The following is a 15680-nucleotide window of genomic DNA, read 5'->3' on the forward strand; positions in this document are numbered from 1 at the left end:
CAACCAATGCAGGTGCTGAGAAAAGTGTTGCTGTTGAGTCTTACGGTCCCCTGCCCACCCACTTGCTGAAAATACTGTGCTAGAGACCTGTGCATGGGGCAGGCAGAGCAGCAGTGTGAGAGTGTGCAGGATCTGGCCGCTGTTGTGGACCCTTGGCTGTATGGTCCCTACTCGGGCAGGTAGGAGATGGCCAGAGTATCTTTTGGTGCAAGAACCTACTCCTTGCCAGCAGAGGAGGCAGGAGTAAGATTTGGCTCTATATGACTTCACCGTCTTTGAGGAACTTTGGGTTGAGCCATCTTAATTGAGTATCAAAATAAGAACTAGCTATGTATGTTTAAGATCAAACTCCCACTATCTTAAAGAACACAAAGTTAATTAAGATGCAGTAATATGCTGTTATTTTAAAAAGAAGTATCCAAAGTGCTTTTCATTCTTGGGACGACCAAAGAAAATACTTGACAAACTCTTAGTCTGTCCCTGTACTCTCCTGGTGTGAGGAACTCAAGCCAGTATCAATGGGGACAGTATATAGCCAGCCCGAAATACAGGGATCACTACTCCTAATTTATCACAATTATATTGTTGACTTGTTTGAATGAATACTTTCTTTCTGCTGGCAGAATAATTACTAAATCACATTATGTTTGACATGGACATGCATCATATTTATTTCTATTTATTGTGCAATAGTACTTTATATGACTCATGTTTCATACTCTGCTCTCTACTTGCTTGCCCATTATATGCCTGTCCTAAACCATACTATATAATCTGCACTGGTTAGCCTAAATTCCCACAAAACAATTACATACAGTAGGGATTAATTTGGCTTCTCCGTTTAACAATTTGGTCATGTTTACATTGTTAATCAAAATGTTGCAGAGTAAGTATGAGGCCAGAAGTCCTTTACTTTACCAGAACTACTATTTAGGTGATGGTTTTCATCATCTACTTGAAACTGTGACAGCAGCAGAGAATATAGTAGGATTGCCAGGTTTGGTTTAGTTTTGCATGCATAGCTTAAGCAACGATTTATCTTACTGACCTCCTTTTTAAATATACTGAAGTGCAAGTATTCCCAGGGAGAAGTTTGCAATGGAAAGGAGAAACAAATACTTGGGAGGGGGTGGAAGAAGGCCTACAGCAGGGACTTGCTGATTTTGGAAATATTTAGTGTTAAATGTAAATACTTAATTTTATTTTTGCAACAGATAAAAGAAAAAAATCTAAGAATAAATCTTTCAGCTAAGTAGTAAAAACTTCCAGAAAGTTTTGAGGGGCTCTTTTAAGCCCTTAATAATGGGTTTCTTAATAACATCCTGCTCAGTTTGGAACATATCAAACCATTCTTACCCTGCTCACAAGGTCAGGGTCTCCAGCTCTGCTCTTCTACATGACATTACAGGCTTGGCCAGAGCATCATCCCACCAGCTTGTGCAAAGTGATGAGGTTCTATCAATCTTGAGTCTATTTCAACAGCGACCTCACTACCAAGGCTGAACTAACAAATCCTCAATGTCAAGCTCATTGTCACTGATGAGTTCTGCAGATGTGGCTAGACGCTCAAGAAACAGGTACAGATCACATTTGAGAACAGCATTGTGCTATCTTTTTAGTGGACTAGTGCCATGGCCTGCAGCTTTAAAAGTACTTGGTAAATTAAGTAACAAGAACTAGGTATTATTTTCTTTTAAATATCTTTGTGCAGTCGTAAGTTGTGAAGTGGTGGATGTTAATGTTTTGTATTTCAATAGAAATAGTTTTATATTGTAGAAGTTTACTACTATTATATAGGAACACTTATTGTCTGAGGTATTACTAAAAACATATGTGTCATCAGTAGATGTCTCTGTGAAAGCCATCTCCGCTGCTGTATTAATCCATGCAAAGCAAAGAGATATGTTTCTATATTATTGCAAGTACTACACTATTATCAGTATATCTATAGCTATATATCTTAGACAGTCTCATCCTTACCAAAGTATTCCTATTTAATGCTGTAATATTTTATACCACCGTTCCTCATTCCTTTTAATCCAAAGTCTAACCCAGCTCCCCTTAAACTCTTGAGATGAACAGGCTGTGTCTGCAATTCATAGTGGAAAGGCTACCCTACTAGCTCCAAAATTACATGTAGCAGTTCAGTAACTCACTTGTGTTTCCCAGAACTGGCTAAGCTAATAAAGTTTCCTCGGAATGGACACTTAAAAAATTGCTAATTTTCCTATATACAGGTTAGAGTTTAAAGCCAAATTTAAACTTAACTTTTCAGAAGCTAAGTTAAATTATAAGGACAGATTTACCCAGAATATTGTGTCAAATACAGGATCACATTACATTATGAATAATGGTCCTGAAAAGCCAGAGTCGGGCTGTCTGTAGCTGAGTATTCAATGTAAATATATCCACTTATTTAGAACAACCTTTGGTGTTTCTAGGCAGTGCCACATTGTACAATGACTTCAGTGGAAACAGGATCAGGTTCCAGCATAATAGAAGGGGATTAGTGCTTTTTTTTTTTGCCAAAAGATGGTAGAATAGATTACATATTTCCATTTGGATTTGTATGAAAATAAAATCAAATTTAATCTTGCATATCCCTAGTAAATCCCACTTCATACTCTGTTTTCTAGTGTCACACACTGGAAAAAAGTGAAAAACAGTTAAAGGCTGGGCCTATGAAATTTTAGAGCTTATCTACTGAAAAACTTATTTTCTATGTATTTTAATTATTGCTCAGCTTTATATATTGGCAGTGCTGTAAGGCTACAATCAAGCACAGACCCTGGTACAGAAGGAGGTATACGTACAGAGAGACATACGATCCCTTGGAGCTTTACAACCTAATCAGTGGGTGACAAATTGTTAGAATAGGGTGGAAGGCAAAGACTGTTGCTGAACAAATACAAAACTGTGAAGATATTTCACCCTGCCGTATAAATAATTTTTTTTTTTTTTTAAACTGAAGTGAGCCAAAAAGCTTCTCTCTCATTGAAAATAAAAAAGCAAAAAGAGTAGAAAAGAAAATACTGAAAGGTTTTATGTTATGAGTGAGGAACAACCCTGCATATACGCACAGAGACTTTCAAGCATCTCCAACTAATATTCTCAAGCAAATGTAAACTCAGCTATTTTTATGAAATTGAATGAATAATCAGAAATGTTTTAGTCAATGGATGTGCATAAGATATTAGCAGCTGATTTGCCACTATTGACTTTTCTTTCAGAAAAAAAGTTAAATTATGCATTAGAAACCCATCAGATAATTACATGCTCAGGAAAGGAAGACGATGTACTGTGTATAGACTTACATGAGCTTTGCCAACCTAGCCCGAACTACTCCTCATGCTTAGTTTATCACATGATACACAAATACACAAAAAAAAAATCAGAAACCAAAACAAAAATAAAATAATTTCACAAAAATATAGTATATTTTGCTGAACAGCTATGAAATACTAAAGGATCTAAATAAGTTTTCACAAGTTTTTATTAATTTAAGTAGCTTTTTAAAGCTTTTGTAAGGATTCAGTTTTGCACTGTAAAAAACCTCCAAGCATGATAAAAACTTGCAGACCAAAGCCGCCTTTCTGTGTAAGAGCACCTATAAAGTGAGGGAATGTGTATGATTTGCAGGATACCTTTCAAAGACAGATCATAAATAAATGTATGCGAGATGTAATTTCACTAGAAAATTGTTAATGTTGAACCTGGGTTTTGTGATATAATTAGATAGAAACATAAAGAAGCATGCAGAAAGGCATACTTTACATTATATACTAGACTGTACTATACAGTGTAGTGTGTACATGTTAAATCCAGCAAAATTGTATTTCTGGTATTCTTGAGTTTCTCTGCTTATCTATGATAGTTTTCTATACTGTCATCTGTAATTTTTACATGAGAGTAAGACAGTAGATATACACTGATCTGTTTCAGAAAAAATTATTATTTTAGACAGGTTTCTGTCTAACATAACTGTGCAAAAAAGTAAGCATTTTTCACAGAAACACCTACATCAGACTGATTGTATTTTGAAATACTGAAAATATTAAACAATCCAAAATAACTTTAAATACGTGTTGTTTAACTTAATCTTCACACCATATGGTTAGATTGTTTCTTCCAAGTTTTGTTTCTCATCAAATCTACAAATAACTGTGTTTTTAGCTTTAACTCCCAGCACAGGTAGCAGAACAAAGTACAGAGTCTGACAAGAACACTGGATTCTAAATGAAAATGTACATTATCTGTACAGCTCATACCCCAGAAATTCTGAAGTTGCAGGTAATTTTGTTTTGATCAACAAGGTTTGTGACTCAACTTCCTGTTAATTAAAGAAAACTTTAAATGTTTATTGGAAAAATATGTTGTACTTATTGCTCAAGTCTAGATAATATTCTACCAAGGGGTATGCTCCTACAATTCTCCTACTTATGGTTTCTTTAAGCATCTAACTTCAGTTTTCTTGTGGGACTCACCGCTAATGTGCGTATCAAATGTGTTTCAAGAGCTTGACAGATCAGTGCCAAAACAACATCAACATTCATTACTGTGACCCACAAGTACATGTTGGATGTAAATGTGAAACTGAATCATGATACTGTCAAGACATTAGAAAAGTATACAGTACCTTTAAAAAAACACCTGAAGGCATATTCCAGTTTTGACCTCTTACTCCAGCCCAAAAAACAACTGCAAACTTTACACGCAAGATAAAATTTTCCTTGCACTTCACTACTTATCTTGGAAGTTTAAAGGCTAAATTTTCTGCCAAGTTAATTCAAATATTTTGACAAGGTTATTCCATGATAGAGCATGCCTTTATCTCTCTTGAGATATTATTTGATTGATGATCTGCCTATGTCACAGGAGAAGCTGATCGACACTGCAAAGCTCCGTAACTTCTAGCTACAAGCAGATCATCACCCCCAACGTTCAAACTTGCACAGAGTATTGATGTGCTCTACGCACATTTATGGAATCCAGTTTCACTTACTGCAAATAAAGTTTACTTTTCTGGCCCAATACTGCCACGGAGGCAATGACATCCTGAAAAAAAACACTGTAGATAGGAACATCCCTAAATTTCACCTACAATGAAATACCTGCAATGCTTGCAGTATTGCATTTACTGATAATATATATATGCTAGATGGCAGTCAGTATTATCATATACATGCCGCTCTGCACACCAGCATGCTGCAAATATGCATTAAAATACACTATGGCTTGTTTTTATTTGGCAGAGTCTTGTATTTAATTAACCAAGTCTACATTTAACTTTTGTTTTTTCCACTATATGTTCTTCTTCTAACCCACAGAGAGTATTTCATGCATAGCTCTTAAGTATACTATAAAAGTGGAGAAAAAGACATGGGCAGTACTAAGGACGTGCTCCAAAACTGTGTTAATCCCACGTTGTTTTTAAATGCATGCTTTCACAGAAAACAAAGGACTCTAAGACTTTCTCTATATGCTTTAAATTTGGAAAGTGTTTGATTTCCCAAAAGCACAGTGCAATTCTCTCAGGAGACTTTTGAAAACAAACAAATGTTCTTATGCAAAGTTTTGAATCACGATTTAAACATTATTTTTAAATTTACACTCCATTTCTGGTCTACTATTCATTCTGCTGACGGTGCATTTGACAGGATGGGTAGTCATTTCAGTATTTCTCCTTCAGAGGGCCTCTTTAGTAACAGGAGATAAAACTTTTTTTAAACAGAGGGAAGAAATGAAAAAAATACACAGAACAAGAAGTACTTGAAGACAGGTCAATGCAGATGTGGTTCCTAGAGCTGCATTACACAGTTACTTTCGTTACATTGAAAATGGGTAGATTTCAAACTAAGAGCCTAACTTAAAGGCAGAAGTTGTCTGAAGGCTCAGTATTACCTCAGGCTGTTTGAAAGGTATAAATCTTCAGGCATTACAGGAATCAAGGTTGCAAACATGCATTTAAGTATAATTTAAACCCTTTAATATTCTACATTTAGACTTTCAAATTCCACCTTGTAATAGCAAGCATTGCCATTGATTTAGAGAAGTAAAGTCAAAGCAGTTCTGCAAACATTGGCTATAAACCTGTCACAGCTGTTCCTGTGAGCAAACACTGCAGTCTAAACACCACTCCTAAGATTTCCGTAGTGCGGTACTGAAATCTGTTTTATTTCCATTTAAAATGGTATTGCTGTATGGATAAGATTGTAATTGCTAGCCTGTTAAACGAGACTTTGCTTTTTTAAGATTATGGAAAAAAAGAGAAAAATATGCAATCACCTGCAATGCACAATATTGAAGAGCTTTAAGAATACGGGGAGTGATACTTGTGGCGTGCAAAAGAAATTTATCAAACAAGCATGAGCACTGGTTGAATCCTGTTCACGCTGACATCAGCTGGAATTTTACAATTGGCTTGAATGAAAAGACAACACTCAGTTCTAAGAAGTCTCACATGCTACCATTAATTTTAGAAATGGAGCAAAAATAGTATCTGAACAATCATTTTATCTCCTCTTGTATAGAGATGAAAATATAGCACGCAACCACAAGAAAATTACTTGCATCATCATGGCATATACACTGTGCAATCAGCCGGGCGGTTCAACACAGAACAGATCAAGTCAAAATGATGGAACCAAGCATTTTATCCATCTGCTTGGAAAGGTTGTTCAAAATACAGACAAGACAATCTAGAAAATACCAAAAAATTAAATACTTAATTTTCTTTTGCTATGAGGCAGCTTCCTAGCCACCTTCTTTCATTTTTTTTAGTGCACAGCACTTCTTTGTAGCATATATTAATCAGGAAATTAACCTGATGTTATTCTGCCTCAATATCAGAGAGTTTGAAGTCATTTGCATGAAAGCCATGTACAGTGTTGCTTAGCAACAGAGACAGTGAAATAAAGCCATAAATTGGGAGGAGGAAGATGAGGCAGGAGGAAATCATAGCAGCATAAAAACTTTTATTGGCACTTAAGTGTATTTTTCCCTGATTGAAGCAGAATTCATGAAACAATTACAACCCCATGACAAAGGCTGGTAATGATTAGCCCTTACGAACTACTGTTATTTTCTGACAGTTAAGAAGCTGGTTTTGTTTATTTCAGGAAAGGAAACATCAAATCTTCTTTGGACTATCCAAAACCGACAACACAGATTAGCATCAGCTAATTATCCAGTGCCAGCATTTCACTGAAGCTCCCACTGTAGAATAGGAGACTTACGTAATAATTTATAATTGTAATTAATTCTTGTCACCCAATCAGAGTTTTTAAAGTAATAATATACACTTCAGTACCCAGTACTCACATTATGCTGCACAACAGTGGAAAATATACAATCCAATTATAGTGAAGGAATTATTGGAGAAAGAAAGAGTTGTGAAACAATTTTAATAAATTTAGTCAGAAATACTGACAGAAAGATAAATGTCATAAAAAGAAAAATCAGTATTGTAATAAAGTCAAGTCTACACGAAGTCTTTCAAGCACTTCAGCAACATTTGTACCATGATGTAAACAAAGATACACCTTTCTCATTACTTCTACTCAGTCAAGGAATGTAAAAGGTTTTCCGTTTTAAAGGTCGTACGACAAGGCTTGCATAGAACATAGAACTTTTACAATTCTTCGTAGCAGGGACCCAAACAAGGCCCTCTGACTTGGTATTCTCTAATGTTATTAGAATCTTGGCTTTGATTTCATCACATTATTTCAGTAATCTTTGAAAGGTCCAATCCCAACCCTATAATTTAAAAAAATTGCTCAAAGCTTTAGACAGACAACAGCGTACTCCAAACACCACTACAGAGCCCACCATCAGCATGTAACCGTAAAGCAAGGTAAAAATGCAGCACTCCCCATCCCAACAAACCAAGCAGATACATCTGTCAAACAGATAACTATTGCAGGCCACTTTCTCTGTCCAGGAGAAGAAGTGACCACCTTCTTCCTGTGCTTATGCCACCAATTTCTAGAAGAAGCACAGTTTTCCTGTTCTGCTCTTCCAAGTGAGAGTGTAGAGTTGTATGGAGTTGATAGGGAGAGAGCCCCACCAGACCAGAGAGCTCTGTGATTTCACTGTCCTCTTCCAACTCATACATGTACCCTGTTTCCCTTGTTTTGTTGTTGACCTCCTTGTTATGTCTAATCTTAAAATGAAACGTTGTGCAGACAAGGGAGACAAGTCCATGCATTTGCACTGTAAATTCATTTGTATGTTTATGATGCTGGATAAACAACAATACAATAAGCTGACATTTACTTAAGAAACTCAGAAACAAGATAGTATGTATTTGAGCCATTAGAAAACCATATATATAAAAAAGATAATTTCTTATTACAAAAATATCTGAGCTTACCTCAGAACCTACCCAGTCATAGCTTTGAAGTCTCTTTACAAAGACCCCACCACAGTTTAAATACCCTTTTTGATAGATAATAATTTTGAAACCTTTTCTGTCATCTCAAGACTAGGAAAGCCAGAAGGGCTAAAACCACTGCTCTACAAGAATTATCATATACCACATGAAACACACATGCAGAAGCTAAGATAGAAAGTACTACAGAAATACAAAGTATTAGAGAAGTACCAAGACTAGACTCAGGCTAACCCTGCTTCTGTTTATATATGTAGTCTGCCATTTGCTAGAATACATTTCCACTCAGGCAGCTGTTTTAAAACTGAAAAAATATAATATAATCTTTTGACCACAGCCCTTTAAAATAGCTACTTCATTTACTACATCACACCCATCAACCCAGTATCAAGTGCATCCACAAAGTCGCAACAAATTTCATTTAAACTTTCATTGACAAATTGTTAAATACTCCCCAGTTTGCCGAATTTTCCAAGAAATACAAATCTCCATTAAAAAATGCTGCTGTGAAAGACAATTCTGTACAAAGTTAGATACACAAATAAAAATAAATCAAGCTAAGACATCGCCCCATGTGATTTCCTGAGGGAGAATACCCCATAGGATTTCCCGAGCTGGGAACAAAACAATGAGAGACAATCTGTGAATTAATGCTCAAATCCAAACATAAGCACTTTATACACCAGAAAAATCACTTTTATCCCCTCTAAAACTTTTTAAAAAATGTAAGCACTGTTATTTATCAGCTCCCTAGTGAAAAATATTTGTGGTTTTCTTTTAAAAAATGATGAAGCAAAACAGATGCTGCAGTGCAGAGAGCACAGCAAAACAAGGAACAGTTGTTCGCTTGCTCCCCAGTGTGCCATCCACATTATTTGCAATCATGCAAGACCTCATTAGGCCATGTGCTGAGCCAGGATGCAGCCCTACTGCCTTGGGAACCGCACACGTGCAATTGAGATCAGGATTTGGCCGCGTACTTTCTTTCCCGGCCCAACAAGCATAATCCTCACGATATAAATTCTTACAGATACACGGGCAGACCCGGCCGCAGCGTAACTTCACTGCTGACAGAGCTCACGTTCCCCGAGTTGGACACAGCTCACAGATACCATGTTCATGCTTTCATCAGGACACAGACCAATAAAACACAAAATGAGACTGTCTGTTCGCTTCATTTATCAGCTAGCACAAAGGGCAAGGAGCTCTTTGTAATTCTATCAATGTCAAGGCCCACCAAACCATCAGCTTACCCCAGAAAGCAGCAATGTCCTCTTGCTGTAGGGTGGCCAGTGGCCGACGAGGCTGTGGCATTAATCCTGTGGCCTGGTGCGAGCCCCCAGCTGAAGGGGAAGGCAGTTACACCAATCTTTTGCTCTCCCCAGCGCTAAGAGTTTGTTTTCTGTCCAGCACAGGGCTCACAGAGACCCCAGCCCAAAGGGGTGCCCCGCCACAGAGGAGAGAGGCAGCGTGGGTGCGGCGCTCTCCCGCACAGCTCCTGACAGGACTCTGCCCCAGGCCGTGCACCAGGCTGCAGCCTGGCTCCTGGGGGAGCCACCTCAGGGCCCTGAGGGCACTTATGGGCCTTAATGACCCTGACAAGGACCAGCTGAGACCTCCCTGCCCCACCCTTGGCCCAGGACCCCATTTCAGCCCAGCTGGGGGCTGTCTGTCCCAGCCCCAGTGAGACTGAAGGACGCTGCCTCCAGTCCTGCCCCAGCCCAGCCCCATCCCCGCAGCCCTGCCTGGCCGTCCTAGGCCCTCACCAGGCCCAATCCTGGAAGAAGAAAGCTGAGAGGCTTGAAATTAGTCTGGTAGTGGTCTCTGGGGCCGAGAGCTGACTGCAGCAGAGACCGGGATATAAAAGTTTTCCACACAAGCTTACCTAACACTAGCATTACATCCTACATAAATCACACTTCAAATTCATGACGAGGGAGTGCTTTGGTTGGGATTGCCAAAATAATTTCAGTCATGTTTTAGCATCTAGCTGCTGTTTAAGACTCAGTCTCACCTGGGGGCAAGTCTGAGTTTAGTTGGAGATTTAAGGTGATTTAAGATAAACCAAAGGTTTCTCCCAAACCTAGACAGCCCACCTGAAAAGCATTAAAAAACCAGGCAGAGATGCACAGCGGAGTCTGGCTTTGGCCCAGTGATTAACCTCCTCAGCAGGCAGGGCAAATGGGGTGTTTGCAGCCCTGAACTGGTAGCTACACCCCTTTACCATTTTCTTCTTGGCTCGTTAGATTAGAAACCAGGTTTGGTTTCCATGTTCCAAAGTTCAACCAATTTTATCCATTCATAAACAGCTTTTTTCAAAATGTTATCGTTTCTTTTTGCAACACCTACAAGGGGAAAATTTGGCATCTGTAGTACTGGAAAATTTTAAGAACAGGTAGTTCGGACAGCTATCAGGACACAGTTTATCCAGCTTTGGGTCAAAGCAATGGACTAGCTAACTTGTGAGAAACTTTCTATCGGTTTAGAGGCTACTTCTGAGGCAGAGGGTGAACTGATGGAATTATTCATTATTAGACATTAGAAATTAGTTCAGATTTCTCAATTCTTGCTGCAGTTCATAACAGCAGGCAAACTCACTGCTGTTGATTAGAAATAGTGTTGGCCTTGTGCTAAGGTCACAGTTCATGATACTGACAACATTAATTTATAGCAGACAAATACAGCCTGTGATAAGCTTGGAACAATTAGAAAAGGCCTTGGCAGAGCTTCAGCACAATTTCAGATGTTTTTTGGCTTCTTGTCCCTTGGGATGGTATTCCTCTAATAGATGTTGTTTCACAGGAAATCATTAAGATCAATACTCTTGAACTACCTTTGACTCTTTCAGAACTTGCAGTCTCTCCCACCAAATAGCTTACAAACTCTGGTAGCAGGATATACAGTTCAAAGATGGCAAGAGAGAGTCTGCTTTATGTTGTTATTTGTACATTCTGAAAGAGGCATGAGTCACGGTGACTTATATTTATGATGAACCATTTGTATTGTGAACACGTGCTTTACAAGCTTCATCATTTTCCCTGCAGAACTTGTAAAACCTTGGAAACATTGATGCTAGAGACCTGCAAAAAGTATAAAATTCTTCAAACTTTGCAGATTTGCAATGAAGAATGTTCTTAGATTACAAAACCTATGAGTTATTTGACCCTGCTTGTAAAGTATAACTCCCTTCTCTCCCCTAGCCTTAAAAATTTGGTCTAGCTGGCAAACAAATCAGAAATTACTCCTTTCAGGATCCATACAAGAGTTAAAAACAACAATCTGAAAGAATTTAGTTCTGAATGGTATTGAAACAAGACTTTAGAGGAGCTAAGATAAAAAAAAGTAAATAAAAGGTTTCACTTCTGTTATTTAGAGAACTTCAATTTTTCTTTTTAAACAAATAAATTTTTCTTTTTTCCTCAGCACTGGGCTACTTCATAACAACATGTTTACATTTTTCCTAAAAGGGTATAAACCTTAAAAAGCTATTTTACTAATGTGCAATTTGGGACAATGGAAAAAAAAGCAAATAAGTATCTGAAATAGTATTAATGCAACTTAAAAAAATCAACTCGTAACATTATATAGCCCTCTGTAATGATCTGCAAAGAGCTCCGTACAGTTGCATCCTTGTGAATGCATGGGATTGTGGCCTAAGTCAGCATTTCTCAAAATGTGGTCCCTAGGAAGCAGACTGTTTCCTCCAAGTTTCCAGATGCTAAACTGCATTAAAAGAAGTACAACATACGTTAAACCCTTTTTCCATGTAAGTAATTGCTGCTGTAATGCTAGAAAATTATGAAAGGAACGAAGGTCAGCACAATTTCTAAATGGGCGGAAACAGATTACACAAGGCAATCTTTCTCTAACTATGTGGCCTAGCCCAGAAACAAGCTTAAGAACTCTTGATGCAAGTCTATTTGAAATGCAGATTTTTATTTATCTTTTTTAATGCTTTGTGCTTGTCAGGTTGCTTATATATGCTTCCATAGTTTGTCTGCGTTCTTCCAGTCTCCTAGCCTTCTGCCTGACTGCAGTTCCTCAGGGCAGAGTGAATTATAAAAGAAAAACGGTATAAATCAAAAGTCCTTGTAGATTACACTGTGGGGAAAAAAAAATACAGAAACATAATGCTCTTACCGCCTAACTCTCAATTATAGAAAAATAACATCAGTGAGAAAATTACTACTTTCATAATTACTCCTCTCAATAACTGCTCTTTGAAATCCCGTGAAAAGCTCTCAGAGTGCATTTTAAACTTTGAAGCAGTAAAGTAGATCAAAGAACGTGTATGTTTATTCTCTCTTATTAAGGAAGCTGTACGGTATTTGACAGCTACAGGCAATGTGAATTGTGTGAAACTTGTAGGATCATAACAGCAATAAACTTGAAGCAGTATGTGTCTTGATAGATTTAAATACAAAATAAGAACGTAACGTTGCCAGTTGAATGGGTTGTGGTGTTTTTCTCTCCTTCTCAGGCCAAGCATGCAGTGTTTTAGACAAGAAACAAAAAACCCCTAAGGTTAGAAATGAAAATGATATTTCTTTTAGTCATGAAAAGTGTAGATTTCCTGTGTTTTAACCAAACTGTATTTGAGAGAAAAAAATAATAATTTTAAAACAAAGTCTGAATTGAAGAGATAGGAGATAGGACGTGGTTAAATGGATTAGATCACCTCTGGAACACAGACTTTCAATAGGAGCATGTGTATTGCTACATACACTATAGCCAAATCTTCAATACAGAAATACTTCTATGGATAGGAATAAATCAGAGGCAGGGTTAACAGATAACTGTATCTTCTTTAACAGAGAGCGCAATTGCCGAGACATTAGGAACACCTTTTCTCTGTCATTCAGTGCGTTGAACAATGAGTCCATCAGCATACCTGTTTCTTATAAGGCATGGCTACATTTGCTAGAGCTGTATCTGGAAAGAATGTGACCTCTTAGTGTCACTGGCCCAGCCTTTGCAATGAAAAACTCATAGAGAAGCAAAATATCGAGGAAGATGTTTTGCCCGAAAGCACAATTTCATCCTCCGAAGCAACATCTACCCTTCGCTTTGTCAATTTTCCAACAACAGCTGCTAGTTATCTGTCATATTAATATGCTTTCAATATACTGTGCTTGAAGCAGCTGGACCAACTTGAAACCAATTTGAAAAACATGTTTACAGAGAAAGGCAAAGGAAATGACCTGTAACATTGTAGACACAATATGTTCCACATGAGAGCTCCATCAGTTGAGTTTTTACCAACTCAGTTGTTTTATTATCATTCAAGGTCTCCAGTTTTCATTGTGCTGCTGTTAGTAGGTCTGGGATGCCTCTGACTTCCAATCTGTCTTCCCAATATTTTCGGTGGTTCTTTGGTCCCAGAGAAGAAGCAGCAGTAAAACAGCCATTTAAGTGAACAGCTCCACCACACATTCCTGTGCATGAGCAGCGGAGTGCAATGACTAAACCAGGATTTGCTTACCTAGTAGGTGTGTGAGAAGAATGAGCAAGCAGGTATTTCCTTTCTTTTGCGGCTATGAAGAGACAAGAATGAGCTTCAAAGAATAAGTGCTACAAAATGGTTCAAAAGAAATGGTTTTTCTTCCAAGCAACTTCCCTGTAAAATGTGACGAATCTTCCTTGTAACAAAAAGTGATCCACCTCCCACCCACCCACCACTCATTCCATCAGAATTTAGTGAAATATGACAGTTAGAAAGATCATAGTTTTAACTATTTTGGATGTTAGAGTCACATCTTAGAATGTAATAAAGGAGAAAGTTGATGAAAAGATCATTCGCTCATCTTTTGTTCTGCATAAAATTCTTAACTTGATCCAGAATTATTTCCAGTAAGCCAAACTAGTCACTTTTGTTTCATGAACATTTACTTTCAATGTAAATCTGAAAAAAAAAATAACCAAACCCACAAACAAACGTTTTCCCTACAAGTACTGTATTTTTTCCCATTTCATAAAGATATACATGCTTTTAAATAGGTATTTGACAAAGGAAGTACTGCAGGCCCATTGCTCTCACTTCGTACCGATAATTTTGAATGTTTTGGTGTTTTTGCATTTAAATTCTCAAGCCTAAACCCAACATTTACAGGAAATTTCCTCTGTGTGTCCATGTGATTTTAAAATGGAAGTTATAAAGTGACCAGTGGCATTTTGAAGTAATGAGCTATGCAAAGTGTCAGTTAACTAGAGAAAAATTAAAGTACAAGATTGACTAAAACACTCAGCCCTACATGTTCTCTATCAGCTGATCAAGATGCTGTTGCTCTGCAGAAACATACTTGTTTCAGTTGTGGTCAAAAACAAGCTGATCATAAGCTCCTGATAAAATGACATCATGAGAAAGCCATTGCAATGCTACAACGTGTGACATGAAGTGCTGTCAGGAATTAGGAAAGCACTGATGCTATTAAGCAAAGTCTTTAGTGGTTCTTCCTCTGAAATGCTAGTTTGGTTAGCCACAGTTAGAAGCAAAAGTTGAGACTGAAACAGCACAGAGCAAGACAGTGAGGAATACAGTGCATGCCTGTCTTACCAAAAAAAAAAAAAAAAAAAAGCTTGTTTAATCCAGCAAATGCTTTGGTTTGTTTAGTCTAGCAAAATAAAATCTAAGATGAGATAGGATTATTCTTCATAAAGACATCACAGAAAGAAAAATTAAGCTCTTCTGAAGCTAAGGGATAATGCTGGTACGTGAATAATTGAGTATCAGCTATCATGAACAAATTAAGGTTATAAATTAAAAGGCAGTTTCCAACCATCAGAAGAGTGATGATCAGAAACAGTTTTCCAACAGGAGTAGTGGGAGTACCAGGCTAAAGAGACCTTGGCACTGGTATGTTTGTGAACAGGATAACACAGTGTGATGCTGAGAAAGCAAGGAGCAAACCTGGTTTTGAAGCACAAAGTTCCTGTTCCCCTGGCAAACTGCATTACACAGTTCCTGATTTTGATGCATTCATTAATCTGGAATATCAAGGGAAATAGATATAAAACCAATTTTTGTGTACATTGAACATCCTGGAGGTCTGTAAATTACATTTTTTTCCTGCTTTTACTTTGTTCTGGCAGCTTAAGAGAGTATTTATTTAAATAGTACTTAGACATACAGTAAGTAAATGTGAGCACACACACCTTGCAGGGTATCTGAGCATGCAAATATAAAACCTTTACTAATGACAACCACTTTTTTTTAGACAAAACTGCATCCACTAATGAAATGAAAGTCTGCTGATAGTGCAGTAGAGACAGGATGAGACTTTTTTATTCTCAG

General features: G+C 37.6%; 1 long non-coding RNA gene across 1 annotated transcript; it reads right to left on the reverse strand.

Moving 5' to 3' along the window:
- Positions 1-12304: 12304 nt before the first annotated feature.
- Positions 12305-13979, reverse strand: LOC142085580 (uncharacterized). Its single transcript, XR_012674768.1, has 2 exons — positions 13591-13979; positions 12305-12490 (listed from the first exon to the last, which is right to left on the reverse strand). It is a non-coding gene; the product is annotated as an uncharacterized LOC142085580 (long non-coding RNA).
- Between the last annotated feature and the right edge of the window lie 1701 nt (positions 13980-15680).

This window comes from Calonectris borealis, chromosome 9, assembly GCF_964195595.1.
Source record: "Calonectris borealis chromosome 9, bCalBor7.hap1.2, whole genome shotgun sequence".
Taxonomy (NCBI): domain Eukaryota; kingdom Metazoa; phylum Chordata; class Aves; order Procellariiformes; family Procellariidae; genus Calonectris; species Calonectris borealis.